General features: G+C 35.7%; 1 pseudogene; it reads left to right on the top strand.

Annotated features, from left to right (window-relative positions):
• Window positions 1-9,449: 9,449 nt before the first annotated feature.
• LOC138168780 (protein SDA1 homolog) lies at window positions 9,450-15,304 on the top strand (annotated as a pseudogene).
• The last annotated feature ends 561 nt before the right edge of the window (window positions 15,305-15,865 follow it).

The raw sequence follows: 15,865 nt of genomic DNA on the forward strand, positions 1-15,865 counted from the left end.
AGCATTGCTGATAAAAAGAACAGATCTAGGAAGAATCCTTGAAACATAAATAAAGAAGACAAAAAATTCAGAAAAGAAAATATATTTGAACAATGATAAAGGGCTTTAATTATATTTTAAAAATTTTACATGACAAAGGGTTATTTTTATAATAATAAATTTTATTCTGAGAAACAAAAGTTTAAGAATTTTAAGGGAAATATTGGTAAAGGGGTGGTGATAATTCAGCTTAGAAGTACTAGCCTTCAAAATACACTGTAAAGAAATGATCATCAAAATAATTTGGAACAGATTAAGGATTGATTAGTAAAATAGATTAGGTAAATGACGCATAGGGCCAATTGGATATCATAGTAGCATTTGGTTTGATAAATCTAAGAATTCCAAATACTGGGATAAGGACTCACTATTTCACAAAAACTATTGGGAAAAATGGAAAGCTCTATGGCAGAAATTAGATTTAGAGCAATATCTCCCACATAAAGCTCCAAATGGATATATGAATTTGATATAAAATATCACATCAAAAATATAAAAAGGGGAGGACATACTTTTCACAAATGTGAATAGGGGAAGGTCTTAGGGAAAAATGGATAAAGAGGATAATAAACAGGAAAATAAACAATTTTGATCACATAAAATTGAAAAGGTTTTGCACAAACAAAAGCAATACAGTTGTATTTGAAAGAGAAAGAATGAACTAGGAAAAAATTTTTGCTTTTAATGTCAGAAAGTAATGATGTGTGATGTATATAAAATAATTATATAAACATATTCCAAAAAGAGGCATTTCATAATAGATAAATGGCCAAAGGATATGAATGGGCATTTCTGAAAAAGAAAAAATAAAATCATATAAAAATGTTCCAACTTATTAATAATAAGAAAATGAAAATTAACACTAAAGTTCCACCTCATACCCATAATATCAGCAAAGATTAAAATTTTAAAAATGAAAAGTTATAGAAGGATAGGTGTAATAGTATACTTTGAGGAGCTGTGGATAGATGCAACTAATGTGGAAGTCAGCTAAGTACATGGAAAAAAGTCACTAAATTGTGCATACCCTTTAATCCAACAAACCCATCACTAAGCATATACTCCAAAGATATCGTTGACTTAGGTAAAGGATTCATATATGCTGAAATATTTAGAGTAGAACTCTTGGGAAAATAAAATAGATGTTCATCAATAAGTATTATGGAAAATCATTGCATCATAAGGAACTATGAAAAGAGCAGATTCAGAGAAATGTAGGAAGAACTGTTTACCTTGCAAACATTTCCCAATATTTTTTTACCTCTACCACTCCCAGAAAGTTATACCTTATAAGAAAGCATAAAATGGTGAATGTTGACAAAATTAACCAGCATATAAAAAAGTCTGACATTACTTGAGATGTTCTACATTCATAGTTCCCTATCTATGCAAAGAAGAAAAGGGACTGCTTTTTTAAATCTCTTCTTTTGGATCATAATTATGACAATTTAGCATACTGTTTCATTGTTTTTCTTTCAATTTTTTTTCCTGGTTCATCTTTTTTTTTCTTTTTTCTTCATTTTTTTAATTTAATTTAATTTTTTAATTAATTTGTTTCCTTTTATTTTACAGGATTCAAATCCACAATTCCTTGAGTTTCAGATTTTGTTCCCCTTCCTCCCCTTTCCCCCCCATGGCGGCATATAGTCAAGTACAGGATCTGTAAATACTTTCACATTATACATTAGTCAGGTTATAAAGATGGATTGTATCAGATGGAATGAAAAATGGTAAAGAGGACATAAAACCAAACAAGAAAAGGAAAAAGATCAGGTATTTTGCTTCCATCTGGATATAAACTCTGTTCTTTCTAGTTCTTTCTCTGCATGCACACATTTCTCTCCATCATGAGTCTTGTGGGATTGACTTATATCACTGCATTGCTGAGAAGAGTCCAGTCTATCAAAGTTGGTCATCACACATATGTTGTGTCTGTAATTGTGTACAGATTTCTCCTGGTTCTACTCTTCTCACTCAGCATCAGTTCTTTTAAGCCTCTCCAGGTAAATATGAAGACAGTCTGCTCCTCATTTCTTATAGCACAATAGTATTCCATAACATGCATATACCACAATTTGTTCAGCCATTCCCCAATTGATGGGCACCCCCTTAATTTCCAATTCTTTGCTACCACAAAAAGAGCTGCTATAAACATTTTTGTACATATGGATCTTCCTCCCACTTCTATGATCTCTTTGGGATATAACCCTAGGAGTGGTATTGCTGGGTCAAAGGATATGAAATTATTTACAGCCCTTTGGGCATAATTCCAGATTGTTCTCCAGAAAGGCTGGATCAGTTCACAACACCACCAGCAATGCATTAGTGTTCCAATTTGGCCACATCCTCTCCAGCATTTGTCATTTTCCTGTTTTGTCATCTTAGCCAATCTGACTGGTGAGATGTGGTACCTCAGAGTTGTTTTGATTTGCATTTCTCAATAGTGATTTAGAGAGCATTTCTTTCTCTGAAAATTGCCTGTTCATATCCTTTGACCATTTATCAATTGGGGAATGACTTGTATTCTTATAAATTTCACTCAATTCTCTGTATATTTTAGAAATGAATCCTTTGTCAGAGACATAGGTTGCAAAGATTCTTTCCCAATTTCCCACTTCCCTCTTAATCTTGGTTACATTGGCTTTGTTTGTACAAAAGCTTTTCAATTTAATGTTGTCAAAATTATCCATTTTACATTTTATAATGTTCTCTAATTCTTGTTTAGTCATAAAGACTTTCCCTCTCCACAAATCTGACAGGTAAACTATTCCTTGTTTTCCAAGACTGCTTACAGTATCAACCTTTATACCTAGATCATGCACCCATTTAGACTTGATTTTGGTACATGGTGTTAGATAATGGTCTATGCCCAATTTCTGCCATACTATATTCCAGTTTTCCCAAATAGTGAGTTCTTATCCCAGAAACCAGGGTCTTGGGGTTTATCAAATAATAGATTATTATAGTCATTGATTTCTGAATCTCATGTGCCTAATCTATTCCATTGATCCAATCCTCTATTCCTCAGCCACTACCAAGTAGTTTTGATGACTGCTGCTTTATAATACATATTGAAATCTGGTATAGCTAGTCCACCTTCACTAGCATTTCTTTTCATTAATTCCCTTGATATTCTGGACCATTTATTCTTCCAAATAAATTGTTACTATTTTTTTTTTAAGCAATCGGGGTTAAGTAACTTGCTCAAGGTTACAGGGCCAGTTATTTCTGGGTGTAGTGCTAAGTATCTGAGCTCGGATTTGATCCCCAGGTCCTCCCAACACTGGAACCGATGCTCTTAGTCACTGAGCCACCTGGCTGCCCCTATGTGTTACTGTTTTTTCTACCTCTATAAAGTAGTTTTTTGGTAAATTAATAGGTATGGCACTAAATATATAATTAATTTAGGTAAAATTGTCATTTTTATTATATTAGCTCTACCCATACCAAGGCAATTTTTTTTTCCAATTAGTTGGAATCTGACTTTATTTGTGTGAAAAGTGTTTTGTAGTTGTGGTCATACAGGTCCTGGGTTTCTTTTGGCAGGTAGAGCCTACAGTAACTTTAAATAGGATTTCTCTTTCTATCTCTTGATATTAAATTTCATTGGAAATATATAGGAATGCAAAGGATTTATGTGGGTTTATTTTTATATCCTTCAACTTTGCCAAATTTATTTGTTGTCTCAAGTAGTTTTTTTACTTGATTCTCTAGGATTCTCTAAGTATATCATCACATCATCTGCAAAGAGTGATAGCTTGGTCTCTTCTTTGCGTAATTTAATTCTTTTGATTCCTTTTTCTTCTCTAATTCCTACTGCTAACATTTCTAGTACCAGATTGAATAAGAGGGGTGATACTGGACACCCTTGTTTCACCCCTGATCTTATTGGAAATGCTTCTAGCTTCTCCCCATTACATATAATACTTGCTGTTGGCTACTTATTATTTTAAGGAAGGATCCATTTATCCTTATACTTTCTAATGTTTTTAATAGGAATGGATGTTGTATTTTGTCAAAAGCCTTTTCTGCATCTGTTGAGATGATCATGTGGTTTCTGCTAGTTTTATTGTTGATATGATCAATTATGCTGATGGTTTTCCTAATATTGAAACATCCTAGCATTCCTGAAATAAATCCTTCCTGATCAAAGTGTATTATTCTTGAGATAAGTTGCTCTAGTCTTTTTGCTAGTATTTTATTTAGAATTTTTACATCTATATTCCTGAGGGATATTGGTCTATAATTTTCTTTCTCTGCTTTATTTCTTCCTGATTTAGGTATCAGTACCATATTTGTGTCATAAAAAGATTTTGGTAGGACTCCTTCTTCACTAATTTTCCCAAATAGTTTGTAGAGTATTGGAATCAATTGTTCTTTAAATGTTTGATAGAATTCACTAGTAAATCTACCTGGCCCTGGAGATCTTTTCCTAGGGAGTTCACTTTTGGCTTGCTCAATTTCTTTTTCTGAGATGGGGTGAATTAAGTAATTTACTTCCTCTTCAGTTAATCTGGGCAACTTGTATTTTTGTAAATATTCATCCATTTCCCTAAGATTGTCAAATTTATGTGGATACAATTGGGAAAAATAATTGCTAATTATTGTTTTGATTTCCTCTTCACTGGAGGTAGATTCACCCTTTTCATTTTTGATACTCATAATTTGGTTTTCTTCTTTCTTTTTCTTTATCATATTGACTAAGGGTCTATCAATTTTGTTGTTTTTTTTTTTATAAAACCAGCTCTTAGTTTTATTTATTAATTCAATAGTTTTCCTAATTTCAATTTTATTAGTCACTCCTTTGGTTTTCAACATTTCTAATTTAGTATTTAATTGGGGATTTTGAATTTGTTCTTTTTCTAGGTTTTTCAATTTCATGCCCAATTCATTGACCTCCCTTTTCTCTAATTTAATCATGTATGCACTCAGGTATATAAAACTTCCCCTAAGAACTGTCTTTAATGCTTCCCTCAAATTTTGGTATGTTGTCTAATTATTATCATTCTCTTGAATGAAATTACTGCTTGTTTCTATAATTTCTTGTTTGACCCACTCATTCGTTAGGATTAAATTGTTTAATTTCCAATTAGTTTTTAGTCTGTCTTTCCATGGGCCTTTATTGCATATATTTTTTATTGCATCATGATCTGAAAAGGATGCATTTAATATTTCTGCCTTACTGCATATAATTGGGAGGTTTTATGCCCTAGACCGTGTTCAATTTTTGAGTATGTGCCATGAACCCCTGAGAAGAAAGTATATTCCTTTTTATCCCCATTCAGTTTTCTCCAGAGATCTATTATACCTAATCTTTCTAAAATCCTGTTCACCTCCTTAACTTCTTTCTTGTTTATTTTGAGGTTAGATTAATCAAGTTCAGAGAGGGGGAGATTAAGGTCTCCCACTAGTATAGTTTTGCTAAATATTTCTTCCTCTAATTCCTTTACCTTCTCCTCTAGGAATTTGGATGCTAAACCACTTGGTGCATATATGTTAAGTAATGATATTGCTTCATTCTCGATGGTGCCTTTTAACAGGATATAGTTTCCTTCCTTATCTCTTTTAATTAGGTCAATTTTTGCTTTTGCTTTATCTGAGATAAGGATTGCTACCCCTGCTTTTTTTACTTTAGCTGAGGCATGATATCTTTTACTCCAGCCTTTTACCTTTACCCTGTGTGTATCCCTCTGTTTCAGATGTGTTTCTTGTAAACAGCATATTTTAGGATTATGATTTCTAATCCATTTTGCTATCTGTCTCCGTTTTATGGGAGAATTCATTCCATTCACATTTACAGTTATGATTGTTATCTATTTCTTTCCCTCCATCCTATTCCTGCCCCTGTTAATGTTCATATTTTCCCCCCTTAATAGTTTTCCTTTAGACCACCGCCTCCCTCAGTATTCCTTTATCAGCCCCCCTCCCTTTTCCTCCCCTTTCCCTTTACTTCTTCCCTCCCTACTAACCACCCCACCCCCTTTCATAGCCCTTTCCTCCTCCTACTGACTGTAGGATATTTTTATACTTAATGAAGTATGTTATTTCTTCTTCGCACCAAGAGTGACAGGAACAAATCTCATGTGAAGCTCCTCTCCCTCCCCTCTTTTCCTCTAAAATGATATTTTTTGCATTTCTTCTCCATAGAGTCCTATGCTTAACTTGTTGTTATTCCCTCCTTGCAACAGAACCAATGAGGGAAAAGCTAATATGATTCCCATCTCCCTCCCTTCTTTTCCTCTGCTATTCAGTTTTTATGCCTTTTTGTGTGGCATAATTTACCCTTTTCCACTTCATTCATTCCCTTTCTTCCATTGCAGTCCCTTTGTAGCCCTTAATAAGATTTTTAAATCGTCATTTTGTGTATTTTATACTCATACCCTCTACTTGTCTATAACCAGTTTGTTCTTATCAAATAGCAGGGTGTGTGTGTGTGTGTGTTTTCCTTGTTTACCTTTCTATATCACCGTTGCATCTAGTAATTGGAGGTTGAATTTTCCATTGAGTTCTGGCTTTTTTTTTTTTATCAGGAAGGTCTGGAACTCTGTTATATCATTGAATGACCATCTTTTTGCCTGGAAGAATATGCTCAGTCTCACTGCGTATGTGATCCTTGGTTGTAACCTCAGCTCTTTTGCCTTCCAGAAAATTGTATTCCACTGCCTCTGATCTTTCAGTGTAGAGGCTGCCAAATCCTGTGCGATCCTCACTGTGGATTCTTGATATTTGAATTGTTTATTTCTGGCCACTTGAAGTATTTTCTCTTTTATCTGGTAGTTCTGGAGTTTGGCTGCAACATTTCGAGGACTTTTCAGTTTGGGATCTCTTTCAGCAAGTGTCCAGAGGATTCTCTCCATTTTATTTTACCCTCAGGTTCTAATATCTCAGGGCAGTTTTCCTTAATGAGTTCTTGGAGAATGTTGTCCAGGCTCATTTTTTCATCATGATTTTCTGGTAGGCCTATGATTCTCAGATTATCTCTCCTGGATCTGTTTTCCAGGTCAGTTATTTTTTCTTTGAGGTATTTTACCTCTTTTTCTAATTTTTCATTCTTGTTGTTTTGTTTGACTAATTCTTGGTTCCTCGTAGAGTTATTTGTTTCAATTTGGTTGATTCTAGGTTTTAGCACACCATTTTCCTTGGTTAATTTTTGGAGATCCATTTCCATATCATACACTTTTCTTTTCAGAGAGATGTTTTCTTCATTATAATGTTTTTCTAATTCTGCTTTTGGTTTTGAGAGAATTATTCATTTTGTTTCTATCTCTCTCATTTAGTTTTCAAAGTTCCTTTTGATCTCATCTAGTAGAGCTTTCTGTGCTTGGGACCCATTCCCTGTTGATGTTTCAGCTGTGGGTGTAGAGTCCACATTGTCTCCCTCTGAGTTTGGTTCCTCCCTCTGAGGATATTAGGACTCCAGAGTCTTTGTCTTTGTAGTCTGCTTTCTACCCATTTTGAGGCAGGGCCCTAGCCATGCCCTTCCTCTAGGGATCCCAAGCCTTTACTGTAGAGGGTTTTGCCCTGGGGCAAGAGTTACTATATTTTCGGGCGGGGGGGTGTTTGGAGCAGGTGAGGATCACTCTGTCATCCAAGTTGAAGTCCTGATAGGGGCTTTTTTAAAAATTTCTGGGCTATGAAGTGGTAGCCCCAGGAGTATTTGCTGTCCAGGACAGGGGCCCCTGTATTTGGTTCTTACCTTGCTCTTTTCAGTCCCAGCCCTTTGGTGATAGGCCTGGGAGTGGCCCTTGTGGTTGGTGAGACAACTTGCCCTCTGAGTTGATCAGGCCCCTTCTGGGCCTGCCTCTGCGTCTCCTTTCAATTTGTTTTATTGTACTTAGTATATATTGCCCACCTGGTTCTACTTATTTTATTTTGCATCAGTCTGTATTAATTTTCCCATGCTTTTCTGTATTCATCACACTCATCATTTCTTGTGGCATAGTAATATTTGATTACATTCACACATCACAATTTATTTTGCAATTCCTCCAAATAATGAGAATATCCTTCATTTCAAGTCTTTTCCATTACAAAAGTACTGCTATAAATATAATGCATGTGGTAGAATTTCTTTTTCATTTACCTCCATGGGGTATAGGCATACCAGTGGATCTCTGAGTCAAAAAGTTTGGGTTTTTTAATTACTTTCTCAGAATAATTCCAAACTGCTTTCCAGAATGTTTGTACAAATTCATTACTCCTCCACCAGTGCATTAGTATGTCTGTCTTTCCAGAAATATATTGTATTGTAAACTGTAACCTTATTTTTAATTTACATTTTCTGTTATTCAGGGTGACCAAAAGAATCCTATTCATAACTGGCCACTTAAATGAAGTCATCAGTGAGGGTGTTATAGCTGGGCACAGAAAATGTTTAAGTGTGTGTGTGTGAATAATGAAAATGGGTAACGAATGAGGAAAAGGAAAATTCAATACTTCCAAAATACATTATTTCTTCAGTGTTGTTACATCCTCCAGTGATACATGTTACAATCCCTCTATGCCACAGTGCAGTTTTTATGACTTGTGGAAAATTTAAATCATTATTAGAAATGCTTCTCTACAAACATAGCTTGGATGACCCTAAGATGACAAACATACAACCCTTTGCTGGGTTCACATGCATACACTTTACAGCTTGCTATGACCTGTTAAAACTCGTGTTCCATTACATTTAGAACCCAGGATCTTCTCCTCATCATGAAAAGGCATCAAAGTCATGGAGGCATAACAATGACAAAAATAACAGAAAGTTAACCATGGGGGTAGTTTATTTGTAACTCTTTTTAACTTCCGCTGGGAAAATGACTACATGGTACATTCTATTGCCAAGATTGCAATGAATTGGATTAGGATAATGCACCATACTTCAATGCCACTGTCTTAGTTGCATCCCAATCATGATGCTAGGAGAAACCAAAATACTAAAGAATATTGATGAGATAATGTAACTTTTTAAAATGACTTACATTTATTGTATTCTAATTAGATTCTCTCCACTTTTGAAGATGTTGAGATTATAAAACATAGTCTAATTAGCAGTATGACATTATTAATGATTTGTATTTTTCTTGACATCCTGTCTACCTAGGCCCTCTATTGTTTTATCTAATTATCACCTTGCTAGTTGTGATGATACCTCTCTTTAAAAGGGAGGAAGGAAGGAAGAAAGGAAGGAAGGAAGGAAGGAAGGAAGGAAGGAAGGAAGGAAGGAAGGAAGGAAGGAAGGAAGGAAGGAAGGAAGGAAGGAAGGAAGGAAGGAAGAGTGGATCCAAGATTGTAGAGTAAAGGCAGAGACTCATCTGGGTTCTCCCCCAAACCCCTCCAAGTTAGACCCACAGAAAAATGAAGTGAAACAATTTTCAAGCTCAAGACAATTTAGAAGGTTGGAAGGAAAGGTCTGTTGCATCATGGTAAAAGAGGAGAACAAGCCAGCCCAGGTCATGCCAGTACAGATTAGCCCCAGCAAACTAGGAGCAGGCTGAGCATGATTGAATCAGTGGCAGAAGTTGTAGTTTCCAGATCTTTTAGTCCATAGATAGTAAGGAAATCAAACAACTGGTGAGAGAGGGATTATTGTTCCTTTTGCTGGCACTAAGGGCAGGACGACATTGCATTGCCTATACTTGGATCTGTGTCTCAGTCTTGGGTCTCAGCTCCAATGTGAGGAAGAACACAAGCACAGCAGAGCTTGTGACCTCAGGGGAGTAGTGATTTTGGTCACAATTCCATGGTTGAAAATAGTGCTTGTAGGGGTGGCCAAGGGGGCTCAGTGAGTAAGAGCACCGTCCCCGGCATTGGGAGACCCAGGATCGGTTCTGGCCTTAGATGCTTGGCACCCACACAAAATAACTGGCCATGTAACCTTGATCAAGTTACTTAACCCCAATTGCTTTAAAAAAAAAAAAAGAAAAATGGCAAAAAAAATAGTGCTTGTGGTCACTCACAAACCAGTGCACAATACAGGAGAAGAATAATCACACCTCTCCCTAGATCATACCACCTTGGAAGAGTCAAAAATATATAGGTCCCCAAAATTACCTCTGAAAAGAGCTACCAAAAAAAAAACCCTTGAAGCTTAAGACAGTACCCCTCCCCACTTGAGAAACAGAGCCCTACATTAGCATAGAGTTAAAAAATCAAGAAATAGGTTGGAAAATGAGCAAACAATAGAAAAAATCTGACCATAGGAAGTTACTGTAGTGACAAGGAAGATCAAAACACTCAGAAGAAGACAACATAGCAAAATTGCTGCATCCAGAGCATCAAAGAAAAATATGAACTGGACTCAGACCATGGAAGAGTTCAAAAATAATTTTAAAAATCAAGTTAAGAGAGGTAGAGGGAAAATTGAGAAAAGAAATGAGAATAATACAAGAAAATCATGAAAAAAGAGTCAACAGTTTGGCAAAGGTGCTACAAAAAATACTGAAGAAAATAAGACCTTAAAAAACAGAAGAGATCAAATGGTAAAAGAGGTACAAAAATCCAATGAAGAGAAGAACCCCTTAAAAAACAGCATTGGTCAAATGAAAAAGGAGACACAAAAGCTCACTGAAGAAAATAATTCCTTAAAATTTAGAATTGGTCAAATGGAAGCTAATGACTTTATAAGAAATCATTAAACAATGGAAAGAATGAAAAAATAGAAATGTAAAATATCTCACTGGAAAAACAACTGACCTGTAAAATAGATCCATGAGGGAGAATTTAAGAATTTTTGGACTACCTGAAAATCATATTTTAAAAAGAGTCTAGAGCAAGAAAAATGTCAAGGAAAACTGCCCTGATATTCTAGAATCCGATGGTAAAATAGAAATGGGAAGAATCCACCAATAACTTGCTGAAAGAGATCCCAAAATGAAAACTCCCAGGAATATTATAATAAAATTCCAGACTTCCCAGATCAAGGAGAAAGTACTGTAAGCAAGCAAAAAGAAATAATTCAAATATCATGTAACCACAGTCAGGATAATACAAGATTTAACACATTCTACATTAAAGAATCAAAGGGCTTGGAATATGATATTCTGGCAATTCTAGCAAAGGAGTTAGGATTACAACCAAGAATAATGTACCCAGCAAAAACTAAGTATAATCCTTAAGGGGGAAATGGTTATTCAATATAATACAGGAATTTCAAGCATTTCAGATGAAAAGACTAGAGCTGAATAGAAAATGTGATTTTCAAATACAAAATGCAAAAGAAGCACAAATAGGTAAACAGGAAAGAAAATCATAAGGGATTCAATAAGGTTAAACATGGGAAAATTATATTTGAAACTCCTAAAAACTGTCTCATTATTATGGCAATTAGAAGGAGTATATATAGATGGAAAGCAGAGGTATGAGTTAAATGTGATGGTATGATTATCTAAAAGATAAAATTAAAGGATGAGAAAGAAGAATGCATTGAGAGAAGGAAGAACAAAGGCAATTTGGGGGAGGTAAAAGTCAGAAGCAAAACACTTTTGAGACTGGACAGGTAAAAGGAGAAAGAGGGAGAGATGGAGAGGAATGGAGGGAGGAGAGGGAGAGGGAGAGAGAGATAGAGAGAAGAAGAGAGACAGAGACAGAAAGAGAAGTATAAACGGGGAAAATAGGATGGAGAGAAATACATAGTTGATAATCATCACTGTGAAAAAATTATAGTAGTTTCTCCAATAAAGACTACATTTCCCAAATATATAAAAATGAATTGAAATTATAGAAATAAGAGTCATTCCTCAATTGATCAATGGTCAAATGATATGAATAGGCAGTTTTCAGACAAAGTAATCGCAGCTATCTATAGTCATAGGAAAAATGCTCTAAATCACTATTAATGAGAGAAATGCAAATTAAAACAACTCTGAGCTACTATCTCATACCTGTCTGATTGGATAATATATCAAAAAATGAAAATGACAAATGGTGGATGTGATGTATGAAAATCAAACATTAATGTACTATTAGTGAAGTTGTATACTGATTCAATCATTCTACAGAGCAATTTGAAACTATGGTTAAAACAGTAACATGGCAATAAAACCATGCATATTCTTTGACCAAATAATACCACTACTAGGTCTGTATCCTAAAGAGATTTAAAAAAAACAAAACAAAAGGAAAAGGATCTATATGTACAGAATGTTTTTAGGTCCTCTTTTTCTGTTGGCAAAGAATTGGAAATTGAGGGGATGTCCCTCAATTGGGGAATGCCTGAACAAGTTGTTGTATGTGATTGTGATGAAATACTATTGTGCTTTAAGAAATGATGAGCAGGATGTTCTCAGAAAAATATGGAAAAACTTACATGAATTGATGCAAAATGAAATTAGCAGAACCAGAACACTATATACAGTAACAGCAAACATGTATGATGATCCACTATAAATAACTTAGCTCTTCTCAGCAATACAATGATCCAAGACAATCTTGTAGGATTTATGATGTAAGATGCTGTCCATCTCCAGAGAAAGGACTGGTAGAGCTTGAATGCAGATCAAAGATACTTTTCCTTTGCTGTCTTTATTTTTCTTGAGTTTTTGTATGTTTTCTTCACAGAATGATTTAAATGGAAATGTGTTTTATATAACTACACATATATAACCTTTGTCAGATTGCTTGCCTTCTCAATGAGGGGTAGGAGGGAGAAAATCTGTAAACCAAAATTTGAAGACAAAAAAATAATGTTAAAATGTTTTTTTTTTACGTGTGAATGGTAAAACATATAATATTAAATAAGAAAGTCCATGCTGGAGGCAACACAAGTTTGAGGACACTGAGAATGGTCTTCAATGATATCTAAAAGGAAGAAGATACCAAGACCTTGGAAAAAATAGTATCATTATTATAAATGAAAAAAGAAAACAGCAACAATAACTGACTCCAGAGCCATACCTAGGAATCTGGCCACCTGGGGAAAGAAATGTTTAAGGAATGATTAGAAATAGTCAAGGATAAATAGGTCTTGGGAGGTGAAGAACTTGTGGAACTTGGAGGCCAGGATGGTTGAAGTGGGGCAGGAGTGAGAGAGGAGAAGATTTTGATTCAGGAACAGAATTTATTAGTGAGAAGGAATAGTGAGCTGGAGATCAACAGCTGACAGCAACCACAAAAATTTGAAGTGGATAGAGCAAATTTTTAGAGATAGTTACTGATTAATAGTGGCAAGACAGGGTCTAAAATAGCATTAGGGGCCAGTGTTGAGCCAAGAGGGAGGACAGATCTCACTGACCACCACCTTGTCTGGAAGAAACAACAAGAAGCTGACCAGCAATTTGCTGCAGTTGCAGAACCTGATCAAATGGGATCCCTTAGCATATATTGAGGGTTTTCTGCAGCAGTATAATCACCACAGGTCCAATGTGGAAATTTTCAAATTACGACCAAATAAACCCAGCAAAGAACTGGCTGAATTGGTGATGTTCTTGCCCCAGGTTGGCTACTGTTATTCAGAACATCTGGTTGACTTCCCCCAACAGCTAAAGGAACACCTTTCTTACAACTACAGCATCTTGGATGTATGTCTTTGAATGACATTTTGCAAGGCTTTGATGTTGAGAAACAGGAATCTTATCAATCCAACCAGCTTAATTGAGTTGTTCTTTGAATTTCTGCATTGCCATGATAAGCTTCTGTGAAAGACTTTGTACACTCATATTGTGACCAGTATCAAGAATATCAATGCCAAATACAAGAACAATAAAGTGAATGTAATGCTATAGAATTTCATACACAGTGTTAAGAGACAGCAATGTCATGGCTGCCAAGATCTCTCTGGACACGATGATCAAGCTGTACAAGAGAAACATCTGGAATGATACCAAAACTGTCAATGTGATCACAACTGCATGCTTTTCTAAAGTGACTAAGATGCTGGTTTAAAATTCTTCCTTGATAAAGGCTAAGATGAGAGACAAGACAGTGATTGCAAATCTGAGGATGATGGACCCATAGCAAGAGATTTGCTTGTTAAATATGCCACAGGAAAGAAAACCTCCAAACACAAATGGAAAACTGGAAAAGGACACGAAAATATTGAAAAACAAAAGAAGAAGAAACACAGACAGGTGTTTTATTTCCCAGCCATTCATTTGATCCATGATCCCCAAGATTTCATGGAGAAGTTTCTGAAGCATCTGAAGACCTCTGAAGAGAGATCTGAAGTCAATATGATGCTCATGGATCTTATCTCCAAATTAGTGGGTATTTATGAATTCTTTCTTTTTAATTTCTATCCTTTCATACAACAGTTCCTCCAACCCCATCAGAAAGAGGTGACAAAGATTTGTCAGCCCATCAGCTTGTACCCCTTGAGATTATCTAGTCTTTGCTAATGACTGTGGCCAACAACTTTATCACCTACAAGAACTCTAGGGAGGTTATGACTGTTGTAATCAACATTGTAAAGGAGATAATGGCTCAGTGCCCTCTGGCCATGACTGAAGACCTTCTATAAGATTTGATCCAACAGGAATCCCATAAAGACAAAAATGTGATGATCCCTGCTAGAATTTTGATTCAGCTCTTCAGAACCCTGAATCCACAGTTGCTGCAGAAAAAAAAAAATCAGGGACAAACTCACAGAGGCTTCTGTAGAAGCAAGAATTCAAGAAAATGGTGAATTAGATGCTAAAGATTATATTCCAGGGATTGAAGTTCTTGATGTTGAGAAAAAGGAAGTGGATGAAGAGAATGATGATAGGAGAGAAAGCACCAGCCTGAGTGAGGTCAAAGCCAAAGATGGTGAGTGGGTCCGGGTGCACTATTCCTCTGATGAGGAGCAACAGGAAATAGCTGAGAAGCTAAATAATGTGCTGGTGGAGGAGTGAACAGTCAAGGTGCCTGTGGTAACACCAGCCAGGTTCTAACTTCAGAAGACTTCCAGGAAATCTGCCTTGTTAATCTGAGGAAAGAAATGGATGCTTCCCTGGGAAATCTCAGAAGAGGAAGAATTTGGAAATACAGTGAAGAAGAAGGGGTGGGGGGACTTGCTTTCCATGAGGGGCACTGAACATCTTCAAAAAAAACCCAAGTCTGTCTGATAAAGACATGAGACTCACAACTGCGATGGTTAGGAAGAAAGACAGAAAAGAAGGAAACCAAACTAAACTCATTTACTAGTTACACAAAAAAAAAAAAAGCAGAACAATTTCATAATAATGAGGTGCAGCCATAACAGCCAATCCAAATAAAACATTCTTTCAGAGAAAAACAGTTGGCTCTACAGGATGCACTTTTGAAAAAGAGGAAAAAGTTTTATTTTTCTTTTTCTATTTAAAATTTTTTTTTGGTCTTTATTAATTTGTTCGTTAACCTTTAGTTTACAAGAGTCACTTCCACAGTTCTTTGAGTTTCAAATTTTCTTCCCCTCTCTTCCCCCCCACCCACAATGGCAGCATAATCAGGTATAGGATCTACAGATGCTTTCACATTAGACATTAGTCAGGTTATAAAGAAGGATTTTATCAGATGGAATGAACAATGGGAAAGAGGAAACAAAACCAAACAAGAAAAAGAAAGAGAGCAGGTAATTTGCTTCAATGTGCATTCAAACTCCATTCTTTCTAGTTCTTTCTCTGAATATAGACATCTCTCTCCATCATGAGTCTTTTGGAGTTGACTTTATAGCCCTGCATAGTTGAGAAGAGTACAGTCTATCAAAGTTGATTGTCACACATACGTTGTGTCTGTGATTATGTACAAATTTCTCCTGGTTCTGCTCTTCTCACTCAGCATCAGTTTGTATAAGCCTCTGTTCCTCATTTCTTATGGCACAATAGTATTCCATTGCATTCATATACCAAAACTTGTTTAACCATTCCCAAATTGAGGGGTATCT

Source organism: Petaurus breviceps, unplaced genomic scaffold, assembly GCF_028583685.1.
Source record: "Petaurus breviceps papuanus isolate PSGF00001 unplaced genomic scaffold, PetGlider_PUasm1.0 37, whole genome shotgun sequence".
In the NCBI taxonomy this organism is placed as follows: domain Eukaryota; kingdom Metazoa; phylum Chordata; class Mammalia; order Diprotodontia; family Petauridae; genus Petaurus; species Petaurus breviceps.